Below are 22,034 nucleotides of genomic sequence, written 5' to 3' on the forward strand. Positions count from 1 at the left end.
TTGGAACCTAATTGCGAAATTTTGGGACCTGTAGCCGTGTTAAATTGGAAAAGCAAAGCAATCAAGAGCTTGGATTGATGTACATCAGGCATGGGCAAACTTCGGCCCTCCAGGTGTATTGGACTGCAACTCGGTAGGCTGTTAGGAATTGTGGGAGTTGTAGTCCAAAACATCTGGAGGGCCCAAGTTTGCCTATGCCTGCTGTACAGGTATGCAGGAGAAACTACTAGAATGTTAAATCTTCTAATCATAATTGCCAGTAGAAATGTATCACAGGCAAGAATACCAGGACTTTATGCTGTGAGAAAGGGAAGGGTGGTTGACAGATTAATAGCGTGTCCTCAGATTGTTTTAGGGAGGGGTTGGAAAGATAAAATAAAGTGGACTCTTGACAAATTGGTATAATTATATACTTAATAAGGGCCCCTGGTGGTGGCGCAGTGTGTTAAAGCGCTGAGCTGCTGAACTTGCAGACCGAAAGGTCCCAGGTTCAAATCCCCGGAGCAGAATGAGCGCCCGCTGTTAGCCCCAGCTCCTGCCAACCTAGCAGTTCGAAAACATGCAAATGTGAGTAGATAAATAGGTACTGCTCCGGCGGGAAGGTAACGGTGCTCTATGCAGTCATGCCGGCCACATGACCTTGGAGGTGTCTACGGACAACGCCCGCTCTTCGGCTTGGAAATGGAGATGAGCACCCACCGCCAGAGTCGGTCACGACTGGACTTAACGTCAGGGGAAAACCTTTACCTTTATATAGTTAATAAGGAGCCCCGGTGGCGAAGTGTGTTAAAGCACTGAGCTGCTGAACTTGCAGACCGAAAGGTCCCAGGTTCAAATCCCGGGAGCAGAATGAGCATCTGCTGTTAGCCCCAGCTCCTGCCAACCTAGCAGTTTGGAAACATGCAAATGTGAGTAGATAAATAGGTACTGCTCCAGCGGGAAGGTAACGATGCTCTATGCAGTCATGCCGGCCACATGACCTTGGAGGTGTCTACGGTCAACGCCGGCTCTTCGGCTTAGAAATGGAGATGAGCACCAACCTTCAGAGTTGGTCACGACTGGACTTAACGTCAGGGGAAAACCTTTACCTTTATATAGTTAACTAGCTGTGCCCTGCCACGCGTTGCTGTGGCCCATTGGAATTGCACTGAATAGCTCCGGTTGTTGGGGTTTTTTAGGCCCTGTGGAGGTTCGTGACGTGATATTTTGTGGTTTCAACCTCGAGGCGTGGATGATGGATTGTGGTGTAAAATTTCGAGGTTGGGGGGTGTTTAGTTTTGTTGTTTTGCTCGGTCCCAGGAATCCATCACTCTTTTATATATATAGATACTAGCTGTGCCCGGCCACGCGTTGCTGTGGCGAAGAATGGTGGTATGGGAAATAAAGTATTGAGGAATTGGTGGTAGTTAAGGTAAAGGGTAAACGTTTTCCCCTGATGTTAAGTCCAGTCATGTCTGACTCTGGGGGTTGGTGCTCATCTCCATTTCTAAGCTGAAGAGCCGGCGTTGTCCGTAAACTCCTCCAAGGTCATGTGGGATGACTGCATGGAGCGGCGTTACCTTCCCGCCGGAGCAGTACCTATTGATGCACTCACATTTACGTGTTTTTGAACTTCTGGGTTGGCAGAAGCTGGGGCTAACAGTGGGGGCTCTGTCCGCTCCCCCAATTCAAACCTGCGGCCTTTCGGTCCAGAAGTTCAGCAGCTCAGCGCTTTAACATGCTGTGCCATCAGGGGATATTATTTCCTAAAGGTTGTGAATATACAATATTTCTGATTTTTTTTTGTCTGTTGGAGGCAAGTATGAATGCTGCAATTAGGAAAAATGATTAGGATGTAATGGCCTTGCAGATTTAAAGCCTAGCTGTTTCCTCCCTGAGTGATTTTTTTGTTGGGAGGTGTTAGCTGGCCCTGATTGTTTCCTGTCTGGAATTACCTTGTTTTCAGAGTGGTGTTGTTTGCAATATTTTATGTGCTTCTACTGTCTGTGGCCCTGAGAAAACAGAGGATTGGCCAGACTTTGATGATGGGAATCCTTTGTTGGGAGGTGTTAGCTGGCCCTGATTGTTTTCTGTGTGGAATTCCCCTATTTTCAGAGTGTTGTTCTTTATTTAGTGTTCTGATTTTAGAGATTGTATTGTTCTGTTTTATTCTACCACATTAATTTTTATATATTCTGATTTTAGTGTTTTTGAATACTTGGAGCCAGATTGTATTCATTTTCACGGTTGACCGCAACACAATAATAATAATAATAATAATAATAGTAATGATAGTAATGATAGTAATAATAATGACTTTGGTAATACATAGTGCTTCACTGCCTTCTCAGCTTCCTTTCTGGAAGAATCCTTTCTTGGGAGGTGTTAGCTGGCCCTGATTGTTTCCTTTGTGGAATTTCCAATTTCCTTGCTTTATTTACTTTCTTTATTTCTTTATTTCTTTATTACTATCCTGGTTTTAGAGATTATATTGTTCTGCATTATTCTATCCTAGAAATTATTTCATATCAAAGTAGAATCTCACTTATCCAACATTCGCTTATACAATGTTCTGGATTATCCAACACAGTCTGCCTTTTCATAATCAATGTTTTTGTAGTCAGTGTTTTAAATTCATTGTGATATTTTACTGGTAAATTTGTAAATACAGTACAGTAAAGTCTCACTTATCCAACATAAGTGGGCTGGCAAAGTGTTGGATAAGCGAATATGTTGGATAATAAGGAGGTATTAAGGAAAAGCCTATTAAATATCAAATTAGGTTATGATTTTACAAATGAAACACCAAAACATCATACTAGACAACGAATTTGGCAGAAAAAGTAGTTCAATACGCAGTAATGCTATGTAGTAATTACTGTATTTATGAATTTAGCACCAAAATATCATGATATATTGAAAACATTGACTACAAAAATGCGTTGGATAATCCAGAACGTTGGATAAGCAAGTGTTGGATAAGTGAGACTCTACTGTAATTACTACATAGCATTACTGTGCGCGGAACTACCTTTTCTGTCAAATTTGTTGTATAATATGATGTTTTGGTGCTTAATTTGCATAATGATTACCTAATTTGATGTTTAATCAGCTTTTCCTGAATCCCTTCTTATTATCCAATATATTTACTTATCCTGCCGGCCTGTTTATGCTGGATAAGTGAGACTCTACTGTATATTGATAATCTTATATTATCTGCTTAGAACTGGATTATATGAGGCCCCTTCTTCACAGCTGTATAAAATGCACACTGAAGTGGATTATATGGCAGTGTGGAGTCAAGATAATCCAGTGCAAAGCAGATAATATAAGATTATAAATGGGTTATATAGCTGTGTGGAAGGGCCTTGAGTCTACACTGCCATATAATCCAGTGCAAATTAGATAATCTGTGGAAGAAGCCTAAGTGAGGCCTAAATTTGCCTGTCCCCTAACTGAATCCTGGCTGTCCCTTGGTTGCTAGGCAACGAAGTGGGCAGAGATTAGCCCTCTAAACTGGCAGCAATTGGATAAAAACAATTATTCCTCTCCCTCTAATTAGGACTTTATTTTTCTTTTCTTTTTGTTGTATCAACCCTGAGGCATGGGTGATGGGTTGTGTTGTCAAATTTCGAGGTTGGGGGGCCTGTACTTTTGTTGTTTTGTGGGTTGCCGTGATGCCATCACTCTTTTATATATATAGAAGGAGCCTCGATGGCGAAGTGTGTTAAAACATTGAGCTGCTGAACTTGCAGACCGAAAGGTCCCAGGTTCAAATCCCGGGAGCTGCGTGAGCGGCTGCTGTTAGCTCCAGCTTCTTCCAACCTAGCACTTCGAAAACATGTCAATGTGAGTAGATCAATAGGTACCGCTCCGGCGGGAAGGTAACGGCGCGCCATGCAGTCGTGCCGGCCAAATGACCTTGGAGGTGTCTACGGACAACGCCGGCTCTTCGGCTTAGAAATGGAGATGAGCACCAACCCCCAGAATCAGACATGACTGGACTTAACGTCAGGGGAAACCATTACATTTACCTTATATAGTTAATATGTTGAATGTGCAAATAAATTGTAAATTGAACAATATATTTATTTATTTATTGTATCAGAAATATTAATAATAATAAATTTTATTGATTAGCCCTTAGGCCATATCACAATATCAAAACCAAACAACAAGGCTTGATAAGACATGCTTACACTCTATATAGGTAAAGGTAAAGGTTTCCCCCTGACATTAAGTCTAGTCGTGTCCGACTCTGGGGGTTAGTGCTCATCTCCATTTCTAAGCTGAAGTATCGGCGTTGTCCGTAGACATCTCCAAGGTCATGTGGCTGGCATGATTGCATGGAGCGCCGTTACCTTCCTACCAGAGCGCTACCTATTGAGCTACTCACATTTGCATGTTTTCAAACTGCTAGGTTGGCAGAAGCTGGGGCTAATAGTAGGAGTTCACTCCACTTCCCAGATTCGAACCACCAACCTTTCATTCAGTAAGTTCAGCCGCTCAGGGGTTTAATCTGCTGTGCCACCGGGGGCTCTATTCTACAATCTATATAGTAAGTTAAATAAAATATTTGTAACACTGCAGTAAATAAATATGATAGAACTGAATATATATATCATATTTCCTTATCACCCCTACAATTTACCCCAATCAGCTCCACATATGTGATTCTCAAACGTATTGTTTTGCTTAAATACAGAGCCTTTTTATATGGTATTTTTGGGTCCTGGCCACACATAAAGTATGTTGTGTTGTCGAAGGCTTTCATGGCCGGGATCACAGGGTTGTTGTATGTCTTTCGGGCTGTGTGGCCATGTTCCAGAAGTATTCTCTCCCGACGTTTCGCCCACATCTATGGCAGGCATCCTCAGAGGTTGTGAGGTATGGATAAACCTCACAATGGTTTATCCATACCTCACAACCTCTAAGGATGCCTGCCATAGATGTGGGCAAAACGTCGGGAGAGAATACTTCTGGAACATAGCCACACAGTCCGAAAGACATACAACAACCATAAAATATGTTGTTCTGATGTGAGATTCCCAATAGATTGTCTATTTGATATATGGACCAAGGTACAAGTTTCTCACCTTCTGATACAATTTACAGTCAAATAATATGTGTGCTATATTCTCAGTTTCAAGTGCTCCACAGATACAAATCCATTCATTATAAGGGATGCTGTTAAATCTCCCATATCTGACCATTGTCTCAAGCTGATCAAATCTAGCTTGAGTGAATACCTCCCTAAAATGTTTTGGCATTTGAATTTTAGATAGCTGGCAATTTGAAAGGTAGGTTTATATTGGTTAAATTGAACAATATAGATAAAAGAGAAAATGTTATAATAATTAAGAGTGTGTGGGATCCAGTTAGGAATTACTTAGAGAATGTATTAAGCTGTGTGGAGTGGAAAAATTGAGATTAGTAAGTAAGTAAAACTTTATGTCTATCTCGCCCCATCTCCCCATGGGAACTCAGGGTGGTTCACATCATAAAAGGAAACCATTCAATGCCTTTAAAAATACAACAATAAGTTAACAAAATTTCAATGGACAATACAGCACATTCAACAATCATACAAACCACAAGAGAAACTATAATAAATTAAAAACAATATCAATAAAAACAGAGTTAAAAGCCATGTCCATATTACATTCCTATTTCATAAGGCCAGATCTTTAACCATTTGCATCTCCATAAGGCTAGGTACATAAGAAGGTTTTTATTTGCTTCCTAAAGGAGGACAGCGATGGGGCCATTCTGTTCTCCTTCGGGACGGTATTCTAGAGGCGGCCGGGGGGGGGGGGGGGCTGCAGAGAAATCCCTCTCTTATCCCTACCAATTGGGTTTGAGATGGGGGTGGGACTGAGAGGAGGTCCTTCCCTGATGAGCGCAGTGACTGGGTAGGTTCAAATTAGGAGAGGCGATTGGCCAAGTAGTCTGCACCCAAACCATTTACGACAGTGGTTCTTAACCTGTGGGTCCCCAGATGTTTTGGCCTACAACTCCCAGAAATCCCAGCCAGTTTACTAGCTGTTAGGATTTCTGGGAATTGAAGACCAAAACATCTGGGGACCCATAGGTTGAGAACCACTGGTTTAGGGCTTTAAATGTACTGACCAGCATTTTAAATTTTGCCCAGTAGCAAACTGAGAGCCAGTGGAGCTGCCATAGCATGGGAGCTATTCTCTCCCTGTACAGCTCTCCCATTAGTAACCTAGCTACTGATCTCTGCATCAGCTGAAGCTCCTGAGTGCTCCTTAAAGGAAGCCCCACGTAGAGTGTGTTGCAATAGTCCAATCGAGGTGTAACTAAGGCATGTACTACCTTGGCCAGATCCAGCATCTCAAGGTACGGGAGCAGCTGGCGCACAAGTTTTAGTTGTGCAAAGGTAGTCCTAGCCACTGCCGACACCTGAGGCTCCAGGGTCAGCTATGAATCCAGGATCACCCCGAAGCCACATATCTGTGTCTTCGGGGGGTGTTATCCCATCCAGCATAGGTTGTATACCTATACCCTGATCTGCCTTACAACTGACTAAGACTGATATTTCAAATGTATTTTCTGTAGTTTATTGTACAAAGAGTATGTCCAAGGGGAAAGGGCGGAGAATGAGAGTGGGATAAAACGATAAAAAATACTATTTTTCAAAAAGAGCTTTGATTGATAAATTACGAATTATCTTTACACTGATCCTTATTGTCTTAGAATTTCTTTTACCAAGGGCAGAAAAGGCATTATTCTTAGGTAGCAAGCATATTCCTATGAAGATAGAGCAAATTTGTTAGCATGTTAAGGTCTTCTGCTGATCCATAGAGCTGCAGCCAGGTTGTTCACTGGGGCTGGCTGCAGGGAGCAGAAATCCCCCTGTTGCAGCAGCTCTACTGGCTGCTAGTCTGTTACCGGGCACAACTCAAAGTGCTGGTTATGACCTTTAAAGCCCTAGATGGTTCAGGTCCAGGCTATTTGACCAACTGCATCCCCTTGTATGAACCTACCTGGGCCCTAAGATCTTCACAAGATGCCCTTCTCTTGGTCCCACCGCCCATCTCGAGCTCAATTGGTGAGAGAGCGGGCCTTCCTTCTTAGTGACTGCCCCTCCACTCTGGAACTCTCTTCTTCCCAAGGAAGCTCCCTCCCTGTTGTCCTTTATGCGGTAGGCGAAAACCTCTTCATTCGCACAGGCTTTTAAAAATGAACGTGTTTAAGATCTAGTCAGTGGATGCTGTGGTTTTTAACTTTGAATATGTTTTGATGGAGTTTAACTGTAAATTTTTAGTGCTGTTGTGTTTAATTCTGTTTTAATGTTTGTATATTTGTACATTTTAACTTGTATTCTAATGCTTCTATTCCAAGCTGTTTTGAGTCCCCTTTGGGCCTCCGGTGGCTCAGTGTGTTAAAGTGCTGAGCTGCTGAACTTGGAGACAGAAAGGTCCCAGGTTCAAATCTGGGGAAAGGAGTGAGTGCCCGCTGTTAGCTCCAGCTTCTGCCAACCTAGCAGTTCGAAAACATGCAAATGTGAGTAGATCAATAGATACCACCCCGGCGGGAAGGTAACGGTGTTCCATGCAGTCATGCCGGCCACGTGACCTTGGAAGTGTCTACGGACAACACTGGCTCTTCGGCTTAGAAATGGAGATGAGCACCAACTCCCAGAGTCAGATACGACTGGACTTAACGTCAGGGGAAACCTTTACCTTTATCTTGGGGAGATAAAGCATGGTATGAATAAGTATTATTATTATTATTATTATTATTATTTCAAGTACAGTGTTCCCTCACTTATCGCAGGGGTTCCGTCCCAGGACCTCCTACGATAAGTGGAAATCAGCGAAGTAGGGAAACTATTTTAATGTTAATATTTAAACATTATTTTAATTGTTATGTGGCCTTTCTCCCCCTTGCAAGCTCCTTCCAGGTCCAGCTTCTGCCTCCGCTCCAGCCAGGTCACACCGAGAAACTCCTGTCGAGGACTCGGAAGAGGGGACAGAGTCCTGCATGAGTCCCGCCCCTTCTTCCGAGTCCTCGGCGGGAATTTCCCGGCATGGCCTGGCTGGAGCGGAGGCCAGACCTGGCCGCCTCTTTCAGGCTCTTGCTGCCGCTGCCGGCCTTCACTCTCTCACCCACCCTCCCTCGCTCATTCATCCGGCTGGAACAGCGTTCCTTCCCTGGCTGCAGGGAAGCAGCCAGAGCAACATTGCGGGCCCGGAGCAAGGGCCCTGTCAGCTCCCTGGGGCTTGCAAGGGTGAGAAAGCCCACATAACAATTAAAATAATGTTTAAATATACCCCTGTTTCCCCACAAAATAGCGAGTCCGTAAAAAGCGAACTGTGAAGTAGCGGGGGAACACTGGATTCTGATTAATGAAAATGAAATAAATACTTGATATAATAGAGACTTCTTAAGTAGGAGTTACTTCAACCATACAACTTTTATAGGGAAATTGTGATTGACAAACCTTTTTTATTCAGGCAGGCTTTTAAAGATTTTATTTATTTTGTATCAAAAGCATTGCATACATTAGTATAAAACTGATAAAAATAGAAGGAGCACAAGTGGCTAAATACCTTTTGACCAAAAACAGGCAACAGCGATTGCATTGTCTGTACCCTCAAACAGTTCTTCTTCTGTACATGAGGCAGGACACTGCAGACAAGCATACAAATGCTGAGTTATCTGCTCTGCTCCACAGTTGCACAAGATGGAGGATTCTTTTAGGTAGTGCCATTTTGCCAGGTTGTCTTTTGATCTGCCCACTCCACTTCTGAGTCTGTTCAGGAATTTCCAAGTTGACCATTCTTGGTTTGCCCCTGGAGGCAGATCTTCATGGGGGGCCATCCAACTGGGATTTCCTGACTTAGCTGCCCTCACTATTGCTAGGGGAACGTCAAGAGGAGTGGTGGTCCTCATGAAGCTTTTCCTTGATTTGAGTCTACTGGGAGGAGGCTGATAGCCATGCTGTGGATGGCTTTCACAGTGTTCAACCTTATTTCTTTCACAGTTAGCAGCAACTTCCCATCACACATTGGGGGGGCATGCCAGCTAGCTTGTAGAGTTTAAGACATCCTGTGATTATTCTGCACGTTTCGTTCAAGCTATGTTCACCTTGTTCACATGGGCAGACTTGTGCCAGACAAGGCAAGCATATTCAGCAGTTGAGTAAGACAAGGCCAGGGCTGATGTTCTTATGAATTTTGGGTCTGCACCCCATGTGCTGCCAGTAAGTTTCCACAGGATATTATTGTGTGCAGCTACTTTGTGCTTGATATTCATGCAGTGTTTCCTATATGTCAGTGTTTTATCTAAGGTGACACCAAGATATTTAAGATGGAAACAATGTTCAAGGTTTTAAATATGAAGGGGCTTAATCGGGGGGTGTTGTAGTTTTTAATTTAGGAGGTACTGTGGGTGAAATTGGAGGGAATATGAGTTCTAAATGTCATTTTAGTATGTCCACTGTATTTTAATTTCGTTTTTATCACACTGCTACTATTTAATTGTTTTTTAACTTTTGTATTGTACCTTTTAAACCTGACAAGTGTGGAGTGTTAGTAAATAAAACGAATATGTGTGTGTGTGTGTGTATATATATATAGAGAGAGAGGGGGGGATATATTTGAACATTAGAAACCATTGTTTCAAAATGTGTTTTGTTCCTTAGACATTGAAAATCCTGAATGTGTTTGGGACAGCTTCGTTTTATTAAATCTGTTGTGGTCTATGCAAAACTGATACCACAATACATGTCTTGGTTTTTAAGGAGTCACAAGTCTTTCCTTCTTGCTCCATCCTGCAAGATCATATCGATTTCCAGCTCACTTTTCTAGTTCTCTGCTCTGTTGCTAAACTTGTATACAGAAACCTACTGTAACAGTGAGTCTGTAATCAAAGATAATTATTTCCACATAAATGCACAGGAGTGCATCCTAATGAAAAAACCTCTGCATGCAGTATGTGCATTACTTGCCACTGGGATTTTATGCAAGTTTACAACAGTACAGGCAGTCCCCAAGTTACAAACATCTGACTTACAAACAACTTATAGTTAAAAATGGGAGTGAGACAACAGGAAGTGAGAGAAATCTACCCCTAGAAAGGGAAATTCACTCATGGAAAAGTTATGGCCATGGGGAAAAGGTGTCCCCACTGAAGCTTTATCTCCAATTTTTTCCCCACAACAAGCCATTTTTTTCAAAATCCAATTATCACAGGGACAGAAAGTGCTGTGACATCTTCTGAACAGGGGCACAGAGAGCAAAACAAACACCGCAGGGATGTTGACTCTTTCCCATCCTATCCAAAATTAATTGGCTGGAGTTACACTTTAAAAAATTTGTTTTAATGTTTGCATATTTGTATTTTTTTTCAATTGTATACTAATGCTTTTATGTCTAGCCGCTTTGAGTTCCCATTGGGAAGATAAAACTGGGTATAAATAAATATAATGGGAATAATAATAATAATAATAATAATAAAATTACCTGTTATGACTAGCAAACAAATTCAACTTAAGAACAAATCTACAGAAACCTATCTTGTTCATGAATTGGGGACTACCTGTACACTGGATTCTCAGGGTTTACGTTTAGTCTTCACTGAGCACAAATGTGATACTTGCCATAATAGATTGCATTGGCATCAAAGACCCTTTCCACACAGTTGAATACAATCCCACATTTTCTGCTTTGAACTGGAATATATGGCAGTGTGGACTCAGATAACCCAGTTCAAAGCAGATATTGTGGGATTTTCTGCCTTGATATTCTGAGTTACGTGGCTGTGTGGAAGGGCCCAAAGATTTAGCAATTGGATTGTAATAGTGCTTGCTAAATTGTAAAGCTATATTGTTTATAATGTTATAGATATATATAGGTTCCTAGGAGAAGATGGCAGGAATATTTTGAAATACAGTAGCAGCTTTTTGTCCTGGGAGCAGCTTTTGTGCAGCGTTAGGCAGATTCCTGGTTGAATTGAGGATTCTGAATAGAGAGATATGTAGTGATATCTAGGTTTCCCTGAAAGAAATGCTGTTTGCCACTGTCAACTTTTCCCTGCTTCATGTAACTGTAAAAGAACATTGGGAATTTCTCAGTTCACAAAGAGCAATGTTGAATCCCTATACACCTGGCTGCAGAATCAAGCTTCAAAATCATGTTTCTGCTGCACAACCAGCATTTCTTGAATGAGACTTTTTATCCATGTCAGATATGCATTATTTGACCACAGACATTTCGCTGCCTGCCTTGATAGACTATCTATGCTGGGTGAGCCATCAGGGAATTACTTGTTCTCCTAAAGTTGTTGGTGGCTCTTGATATTATTGACCATTATGTCCCTCTGATAGACTTCTAGCTGAAAGTGAGGGGTTACTGCTTTACCGTGGCAACTTTATTACTCAAACCGCTTCCATAAAGCATTGCTAAAGGAATACAGCTAGACAACAATGTATCAGTCATTGCTTAACCACTTTCCCTAAAGAACAGGTGCTGTGCCTACCAAGTCCTCTGCCAACAGACAGTGAAAGTTACCACTGAAATTAAAAGGAATATTCAGTGCAGTGGGCCCTTGATATCTGCTGGAGTTTCATTTCAGGACCCCCCACGAATATTGAAACCCATGAATGCTCAGGTCATATCATATACAGTGGTATAGTAAAATAGTGTCCCTTATATAAAAAAGGCAAAATAAAGATTAATTTTGGGGTAGGGAATATTTTCAAGCAAATATTTTCAGTGCTTGAATCAATGGATGCAGAATCTGTGGATGTGTAGGACTGATTGAATGTGTTCTGGGTGATAGTAGGACTATCTTTGTTTGATAATTACTGCTAGTTCAAAATACTTCTGGTTTTTGGGAACATGTCCTGCTAGTTTTTGAACAGCTGCAGCAGCTCTTATTTGGTTTCTGAGCACGATTCAAAGTTCTGGCATTGGCTATTCATGGTTTAGAAGTAGAGCATCTGAAGGATCATCTACTTCCATTGTAACTGGCCTGAGCAGAGGTATTATCACTGAACCCCTTTTTCTTAGGTTTTGTTGTAAATGAAATATGATACGTGAGGAGTTTCTTGTTGGTGGTTTTAAAAATACCACTTGCTTCTCATATTTTATATATCAATATAATATACTGTTCACTCCAAGCTTGTCTTAAACTACAGTCAATAGTTCAAAATTATTTTTCATAAAGTGCTTGTAATATGTGAAATGAATCTATTATGCCAACAAAATTGGATTTTATTTGTTCTTTTACACACAGTTTGTTTAAAATGAGTCAGCTTCAACATCAATGTCATATTTCAGTTTTTTCCTTACAAAAATTCCATAGCAATAAAATTACTACCAGCATTTATTTGTTGTTATTAACTAACTTATGTCCTGATCTAGTATGGGACATACCCAACCCAGATAGTCATACATGAAATCTCATTCCTCCAAACATCCCTAATGATTAGTGAAATCATGTATTTTGAAGGGGGAAACATGCAGTAGATTACATCTCCAATGAGTCCTAGAATCAATTTCTATCAAGCATTTATATATCTTAGATAAAAAATACTTTTCATTCAAGGCAGTCTTGCATTACAGCTTCAGTCTGAAGTTTCTGGTTTCTTGCATATATTAGTAAAAATGGTCTTATATTAGCTGTGACTGAATTTGCAGGTATTGAAAAAAGGGGAAGTTGTCAAAGACAAATTATTGCTTTTATCTATGAAGTTAGTGAAACTGGACAGCCCTTTGAGCAAAGTTGCAAAATTTTCTTCCTCATAGGATCTTTCAAGTCTCTTGCTTTAAATGACACATGACTTGTAGGAGGCAGAAACTTTTGTCCAGTGTTTTAACTGTGATTATTTTTATGTTCTTAATGAAAGCACACTTGTCCAACAAAAACCATGGAAAGTATCCTTCATTTTTTTGGTATTACTGTTAAATCTGTCACTAGAATAGAAGCATGATAATATTCAGGTCTGTTCACATAGAGAACCCTATGGGAAGCGTTCATCTCAACATGGGAAGGTCAACAGCTGAAGAGGCAGTTATTGGGAGCAGGGCTTGCATGGTGCATTCATATCCCTTCCCCTCTACCCATTTAATCTTCATATGAGCAGGTATAAGGCCCACATAGGGGGAATACTTGTGATTGCTAGATTATTTTCTTCAGACTTTGGATAACCAGTAAAAGGCACGTTAGTTACTCATACGGATGTCTTGAAAGACAGTAGTAGGCAACTTTATTGGATTGTGGGGTTACATTTCTTCCTCTTGAACTTCCTGTAGGCCATACCAGCTGCAAAAATGTGCAGAAAGAATGAAAAATTGAAATGGGAACTGACCAGAAGTCTGTTTCTCATTTGTTTGGAGCGTTTTTTTTTTGGGGGGGGGGCTGCCCCCACAATGCCAAAATTGGTTTGTCCTGCAGAAATGATATGATTGGTTATGTGACCTGTAGGCTTCACCTTTCCCACTTTAAGCATTGTGGGATTTGATTATTAATAATTGGGGCTTGTTGAATAATTGTGAATAATAAGAAATACATGGCAGATTGTATTTGGTAGAGTTGAAAGATAACTAAAATCTTATTTTTTACACACAAGATGGTGTGTAAGAAATAAGTGGCACATAGGATCAAGGTGCTGCTGGAAGAAATTAAAATGACATGGGTGTGAAGATTTTTGATTTACAACTGTCAAAACATTTTTGTACTTTACTTACAAAGTTGCTCAATAAGCTTCTAGACTGTAAGACATCACTTCATAGTACAGAATGAAATCACCCTGGTGTAGGTGGATTCATCAAGTCTGAGATTATGTCTGTGCCGACTCGGGAAAGAGGTGATACTTGCTAAACACAAGTTGTTATATATCTACAGTACAATCACGTCTTTGTATGGGATGTTTCCTGATGCCAGGTGAAGTCATTTAGTCATATTCTTTTTCAGTGGATGTGATGTCTCATGGGCCTTGTAGTCCCGTTCCTAGTACTATTGTGGCAGACGAAGAGGAAAACATGGGATTTCCACCGGTTCAGCCAGAATCGGAGCCCCTGCACCTGGAGGATGTTTGCCCTCAAGAAGTCAGCCAAACAAGCCTTGGGCAGAATTCTCCCCCGTTTTCTCGAAAGGACAATTATAATAGAGATAGAGGAGCTAGGGAGGCTAATCGCCGGAGCCTCAGAATCGCAGCCAAACAATTAGCTGATTAGGTCTGCTTCCCTTGGGAAATTCTAAGGAGTCATGCATCTGGACGGAGTTGGGTTTCACTTCTCGTTCTCCAGGGAAAGTGTTCTTCTGGCGGGAAACGAGACCCTATTTAGGTGTTTTGCCGCAAAGGAAACCTTGCGGAGTCAACTCGTCAGCTTGAGGAGTGAGATCGTGTGTGGACTTCATAACCCCAGTTCCTTGTTCCCGGACCAAGTTCCAAGCCTGCCTTGTTTCACGTTTGACTGCGGACCTCGCCACGGACCTTGTTCTTGTTTCTTGATTGCCTCGTATTAAGTCTTGTTTAGCCAAGAATCTAGTTTGTTTTCCAGCCTTGTCATCAAGCTTCAATGGACTAAAAGACCTTGTCATCTCCCCACACTATTGCTTGACAAAGTGTGTGTTTCGGTTAATGGATTATAACTTTGGACTCTAATATCACATATTGGACATTATTTTCCTGGACTATACTTGACCTTTCCTGAAAGGTCTACTTCTGAACTATATTCTTCACTTGTTTTTATTGACTTTATATATTCCTTTAATAAAGATATTAGATAGAATCCGGCCTCTGCGCATAGTTATTGGTGTTCTGTAGCCTGGGTCCTGACAGTGGATGACTGGGGGAAAGTTTGTTCCTTTCTTCCTGTACAGTGATTTCTGAGATACATGCATCACAGAGGACTCCAATCTCTTCCTATTGGTGAATTCGCTGAGGTGAAGAAGTTAGAATAAGGAGACTTTAACTGTTCCTTATGGATTTGCATTTTGTTTGTTTGACTTTGGTGTGAAATATGCATGATGGAGTTACTCGCCATCAACAGGTTTACTAGATTATTTCTGTAATGCATTTTTCAGATGTAGTTTATATCAGTATGTAATCAACAGTATAAAAACTGAGAAGAACAAGTGCAGGGATCTTTAAAAACTGCCACTCCTTGCATGGGAAAGTGTGTGTAAATGTGATGCTCCAAGCTTGTCCAGTAGATTAGTAGAACTGTGAGGTTCTATTAGTCTGCAGAGAAGTTAATAGGGAAGAATTAAGTGCTCCTGTTCTACCATACAACGAACAACCAACATAGTAAACGACTGTAAGAATGCTGGATACTTACCCAGATTCATACCCCTACTTGGCTCTTTCGGTGATACTGGACCAGTCATCATCTGTCATTCTTTCCTTCCTCATAGGATTAATGTGTGGAAAAATAGGGAGGATGACCATGTACAGTGTTCCCTCACTACTTTGTGGTTAACTTTTTGCTCCCTCACTGTTTTGCGGTTTTTCAATAAATATTAATGTACACATTTATTGCGGTATTTTCACTGTTTTGAGGATTATTGTGGTGTGCAAAGGGTTTTGGAAAGGGAGAAATAAAGGGAGGGAGGGAAGGGTTGGAAACAAAAAAAGGGTTTAGCTTCCATTCTTCTTCTCTGCCGGTGTACTGTATTTTGTAACTGCTAAAATAAAGACTACATTGTAGTAAGTGGTCTGTGGTTTGCTCTCCTCCACACATAGAATAAATATAGTGTCCCTACTTCACAGATTTTCACTTATTGCGGGTGGTCCTGGAACATAACCCCCGCCATAAGTGAGGTAACACTGTATTCTGTTTTGAGTTTTATGAAAATGGAAGATAGAAAGCAAAGATATAAAAGGTTGGTTACATGCACCTCAGATAAAACTATTTTAACAATTTGCTTTGATACTTGTGTGACCTAATTTTTTTAATATTGATAAAAACCAAAAGAGTACAAAATTGCAACAAGGTTCTACAATCAGAGGCTATTGAGATAATTGTTTCTGAAAGAAGTATTGCCCCCCTACATATGACAGGGGTGTGCCTCTCTGATTTTCAGTCTGTATGTTTACTGGATGAACCCTGTTGAACACAATGGAACTTAGTTCTGACTCACCATGCAAAGGATTGTGCTGCATGGCTGCATGTGTCACAGATGATAACGTATGGGTGAGCAGACAGGCTAATATATTTCGTGGACTTTATTGAACAACTGTTATGTCTGTTTCAGGGAACTCAGATGCAGGTTTTTTTACACACACATAACATGCAAGTATGTATGTATCTGAAAGTCAGCATTTAATTAATAAGGTGATAGGGAAACATATTTTTTAAATAAAAAAATAATTACAGCTGAAGTTTTTGTTAGAACAGAATTTCAGGTTGATAGAATATATATATATTCCTTAATAATTGTGCTGCTTCGCTGAAGAAAAAATAAGTTCCAAAACTAATTGGGAAAAATTAAATTTAGAATCAAAACTAATGTTCAGGAAAGTAGTGAAAGCGTTAGGTAAAGAACAGGTAGCACTAGTACTGGCATAATTATAGTATATAGTCTTGCTGTACAACAACAACAACTTTATTTTTGTATCCCGCCTCATCTCCCCAAGTTAATATAATACTTTTGCATCATATTTGCATAGATTATGTTTAGCAAAATATTATTGATGTTTTCACCATAGCAAAATTGCATATACTTGAATGCTTGTTTGATTTAATTGGTGAATTTATTTTGTACGGTGTTTTAGAGCCTGAGGTTTTAGAGCCTGAGAACAAGGCTAAATGCCCTTGGTGGACATTAGGTTGAATGAGCCTCGTCCATCATGTAAATATCACGTAGTCCCTGTCCCAACTCATTTGGACTGTATAGATGGGCCCCTGGTATGTCATGATAGGGTTCCACAGTCTGAGAGCACCCAACGAGATGACTCTCTTGAAGTGAATCTAATCCAAATTCCAGTATACTTTACTTTTGTACCAGTTTGGTTTGTAGCCACTTTGGTCATGTGCTGGGTGTTTCCAATAGTTTTAGCTCATAGGGTGGTGGAACTTACAACTGCGGGGTATTTCCCTCCCCCCATCCCCCAATATTTATGCACATATTTGCATATCTGCATGGGCTACCAAAAATTTAAATGACCTGCTTTGCAAACTTTTTAATTTTTCCATATTACATTCACGTATTCAGATGTTTACATGTGCTCACCTTCTTGGCAGTGCTACTACCCCTCCCCATAGACACCACCTCACAAAAGACATCTAGAAATCGCAGCCTTATAAGCACAATCCTATAGTGTCTGTTTAAACGTCTCACTGAAAAGTGAGTATAAAACTGAAGGCATGTGGTACAGTCTTATATAGCTCTACTTCAAAGTAAACCACACTCAATTCAGTAGTGCATACTCCCAAGAAAATGCTTATATTGTGTACTCCAAGTACCACTCTCCCAACAACCTGCTCAAATGGACATCTCCCATTTCTGCAAATTCAGCAAATTAAGCTTAATTGTTTTCTATATTTCTGGAATTCAAAGGAAAAAAAATAGTGCTGGTCCCTTTTGGCCTTTGGTGGTTGGAGACAGTCATCAGACACCAGGACAGATAACAGATAATACAAGATTACTGAAGGTCTTCAGATACAATTCTTGAAAATGTCAAAAATTGCATTATTCTCACATTTGATATTTGCATTTAAAGTGTGTACAAAAACAATCTATGATAGTGGTGAATTCTATCTGAATTGGTAAGTCTTCTTGTGGAAGACCTCATGTCATTATTTCTAGAGTGCAACATCATAAACCTAAAACATTATAGTGTAAAAGGAAGAAAGATCAAGATAGTCCAGCATTCTATTTTCACAGCCAAACAATGCTTCCCATGAACACATATAAAATGTAGGTAAACATCTTTTTTCCTTCTTTATTTTTAGAGGCTATAGTCAATCATCCATGTAGTCTAAAGCAGGAGTTCTCAAACGTTTTCAACTGCAGAATCCTTTTTGAAGCAGAAGTTTTTCATGGAGCCCCAATATGTTATATTATATATTATAATATATAGAGTGTATATATATCAGGCATGGGCCCGGCCACTTGCAGATGGAAAGGAGAGTGTTTGAGTGAATTAATTCACACAGTGCGAAAGGAAGGAAGGAAGGAAGGAAGGAAGGAAGGAAGGAAGGAAGGAAGGAAGGAAGGAAGGAAGGACAAAAGATGGCCAAAGTCTTGTTTGGAGAGGGGGGCAGGATATAAATAGAGATTATTACTACTACTACTATTATTATTATTATTATTATTATTATTATTATTATTATAACGTTTAAAATAAAGAACAATTTTACACTCCAACAGATGGCTACCCCAATGACGGGTTGCTGTTAGTTTTTCGGGCTGTATGGCCATGTTCCAGTAGTATTCTCTCCTGACGTTTCGCCTGCATCTGTGGCGATCATCCTCAGAGGTTTGTTCAGAGGTCTGTTGGAAATGAGGCAAGTAGAGTGCATATATGTGTGGAATGTCCAGAGTGGGAGAAAGAACCTTTGTTTGAAGCAGATATGAATGTTATAATTAGCCAGCTTGATTAGCACTGAGAAGCCAAAATCAAGACAATAAATAAAGAACACCACTCAGAAACAGGGGAATTCCAGACATCAAACAATCTAGTGCCAGTTTATACCTCCCAAACTGTCGCACCCCGGCCAAGGTCCACCTTGCTCTCAACACACACCACAGAGACAGACTTGATATAAACAGTTTATTTGTAAAAAAGTAGCTAAAGTAAGGCAAAAATGCAATAAGTAAATGCAATAATCAAGATAGAATCCAATGTCCCAGGAAACAGCAAGTAAATCCATAGATGACAAGGCTTAAAACAGGAACATGATCTTCAAGGCAGAATCCACAGTACATGAAACAAGCAGGAACATGAAGGCAAGAATACTTTCCCAAAATACATAGGCAAAACTTGAACTAGGACTTGAGGCTTGAAACAGGAGCAAAACAGGAGGTCTTGCTCTGAAAGCAAAGTTGCTTGATCTGAACATTTCCCCTTATTTACCCATTCTTTAAAAAGTGAAGGCATTCCTTTGACCTTGGGTTCCCAGCCTTTTGGCAGCAATCCTTAGTGAACGTCTAGGGAATTTGGTTCTCAGAAGCAACCTTGCTTCTCTGTCTAATTGGACTTCCTCATCATTACTTTCTGAACCACCTGGCTGTAGTTGACCTTTGCTGCCCTCCTCCCGTTCTGAGAGCTGTGAAGGGTCACACTGAGCTGAAGCCTCTGTTATCTCATCCTGGCCTGCTAACTCATCTTGGCTACTTGCCTGCGGCCTTCTTAGAGTCTCCTGCTGCTCAGGCTATCTAACTTTTCCAGTGTCAGACTATGAAAACCGAAATCTACCTTCATCGTCAGACTGAACCACAACACAAACAAAGAATGCCCCCGGGCAATAACAGCCAGTCTTTGCAGCTGCAAGGCTACTCAATGCTTACTGAGCTGGCTAATTGCAACATTCACACTTGCTTCAAACAGACAAAGGTTCTTTCTCCCATCCTGGACATTTCACATTCCATTTGCCTCATTTCCAGCATACCTCTGAACAAACCTCTAAGGATGCCTGTCATAGATGCAGGCGAAATGTCAGGAGAGAATACTACTGGACCATGGCCATACAGCCCAAAAAACTCACGGCAACCCAGTGATTCTGGCCATGAAAGCTTTCAATAAAACAATAGTAATAGTAGAAACTCGAGGGGCCATGCAGTTCCACTCCCTTTTGCATTGCAAAGGAAAAATACAATCAAAGCACCCCCCAAAGCAGTGGGTGGGAAATTGGGTTTTCGAAGCAAGAGAGGTGAAGAAAAAGGCTTTTGGTGGTAAGGGAGGTGTGTGTGGCAGAGCAGGAAAGAGGAGGGAAAACTTGGAGGGGAGGAGGAAGGACACCACCGTGAGGGAAATAATAGAGAAAGAGAGAGAAGGAAAGAAGGTGGTGCTAGGCCCAGACAGTGGCCGCAGAGGGACAATCCTTTATGCAAAGATAAGCAACCAGGCAGGCAGAGTCAGGGTACGTGCGCCCAATGGTCAGACTGGACTAGAACAGGGGAGGAGGAGGAGGGAAGAACGGAGTCCCAGGGCTTTGTGGAGCACACTTTGAGAACTGCTGGTCTAGTAAAGAGTTCAATCAACAAATAGACTATACCGGAAAAATGAAAAATCCAAACAAAATTTCAAATTTCTGTTAGTACAATCAAAAAGTATTTTAATCAGTTTAACAAATCATTAAGTTAATTGTGTGATAACTTCACTTGAAAACCCAAATCAGTTAATTCCACAGCACCTTTAGTTAGATCAATCATGATAGTGTAATTGAAAGGAATTAATAATAATAATAATAATACTTTATTTATACCCCGCCATCATCTCCCCGCGGGGACTTGGGGCGGCTTACATGGGGCAGAGGCCCAAAAAACATAGAACAAAACATAGGCAACATAATACAAATCACACTATAAAAAGATAAAATAGTAATACAATATATCAATTAAAACAAAAATACAGGGTAAAGAATTGCATCTAAAACACATAAATGGTAAAATTGTGATAAATACAGGATAGATTATTTAAAACCCTCTGGGGCTGATTAATTAATGACTGTATCTCCAAAGGCCTGCCGAAACATCCAAGTCTTCAGTTGTTTCCTGAAGGAAGGTAGAGAGGGAGCCAACCTAATCTCCCTAGGGAGGGAGTTCCAGAGTCGGGGAGCCACAGCCGAGAAGGTCCCCACCAAATGCAGTTGTGAGGAGGGTGGAAGTGAGAGAAGGGCCTCCCCGGAAGATCTCAGCGATCGGGTGGGTTCATAGGGGACGACGTGGTCACGAAGATAGGCAGGTCCCGAACCATTTAGAGCTTTATAGGTAATAACCTGCACCTTAATTTACAAAACAAATTATTTAATTTTTTAAAACTAGTGGACTAGTTAGCTCATTCAAGGAGCATGGCACTTAATTGATATTAGTTCAATTAGCAGACACTGCTTGGCAGAAACAGTAATTCAATAAGTAGATTTATTCAGCCAACCCAGCTGGCATTACTTCAGAGTGCAAGTGAGGCAAAGGTCAGGTCAGTAATTGAAAGCTGGAATCTTAACGGTCAGTTACAAAGAAGATCACTGATTGGTTAAAGTAATATAGTTTAAATACTGTATTTACAGCAAATACATCATTCAGATGTTGGTATACATCTTACTGCAGAAATCCAGTAATTGATATAAGCTATATTTGCTTTTGTGTTGCCTCCAAATGCAGTCTTCAATAAATGTGCTTAAACAATAATACATTATGCAGGTGATATCTTTGCTAAAACCAAGCTTAAAAAAAAGAAAAGAAAAATGAGACATTAGAAGTTCCTTCCTCCTCAGTGGCATTGCAAATCTTGTCAGCTTGGTTAATCGGCTATAGGGCTCCTTTGGTGATGGCAGCTGCTCCTACCGTATTCTTCCTGTACCACATTATTCATTCAGTTTGTGCATTCTTTTTCCCTCTTAGCCTTCAGAAATGAAATAATGTGTATAAACTGTATAATTTCTATATTTAAGAGCAAAAAGGTGTTAGAAAATTGATGAGTTAATGTCTCTTAAGTAGAATAGAAATGTTTACAATTTCAAGAAGGTTGATACTATAGATATACACACTTATATAGGACGATTAATGTATAGAACCTATACGAATGACAGATAAGTATTTACAAGTATTTACACATGTATTACCAACCTACTAACAAAAGAAATTAACTGTTAAGATTCACATATGGAAGGCTACTATTAAGAGTAGAAAAACAAACTTTGAATAAATTAATTGATAAAATAAGTAGAAGGAACACTCATCATGCAGATCTGGAAGAGAAGACAAGACAATATAAGAAAACAAAAAAAATCATTGCAGATCCTGAAGGATAAACTTCCACTACCATAGTTGGATTCCCCCCTTCTTCCTTTCTTCCTGTACTAAATAATATGTATAACGATACCCTCCAATGTCTTCTGTGATACAATGGACTTACG

The 22,034-nt window shown here is 40.4% G+C and overlaps 1 protein-coding gene across 8 annotated transcripts in view; it reads left to right on the top strand.

Annotated features, from left to right (window-relative positions):
- usp54 (ubiquitin specific peptidase 54) overlaps positions 1–22,034 on the top strand; it is a 107,405-nt gene that overhangs the window by 457 nt on the left and 84,914 nt on the right. The window lies entirely within an intron of this gene.

The sequence above is a fragment of the Anolis carolinensis genome, chromosome 3 (genome assembly GCF_035594765.1).
Source record: "Anolis carolinensis isolate JA03-04 chromosome 3, rAnoCar3.1.pri, whole genome shotgun sequence".
Lineage (NCBI taxonomy): Eukaryota > Metazoa > Chordata > Lepidosauria > Squamata > Dactyloidae > Anolis > Anolis carolinensis.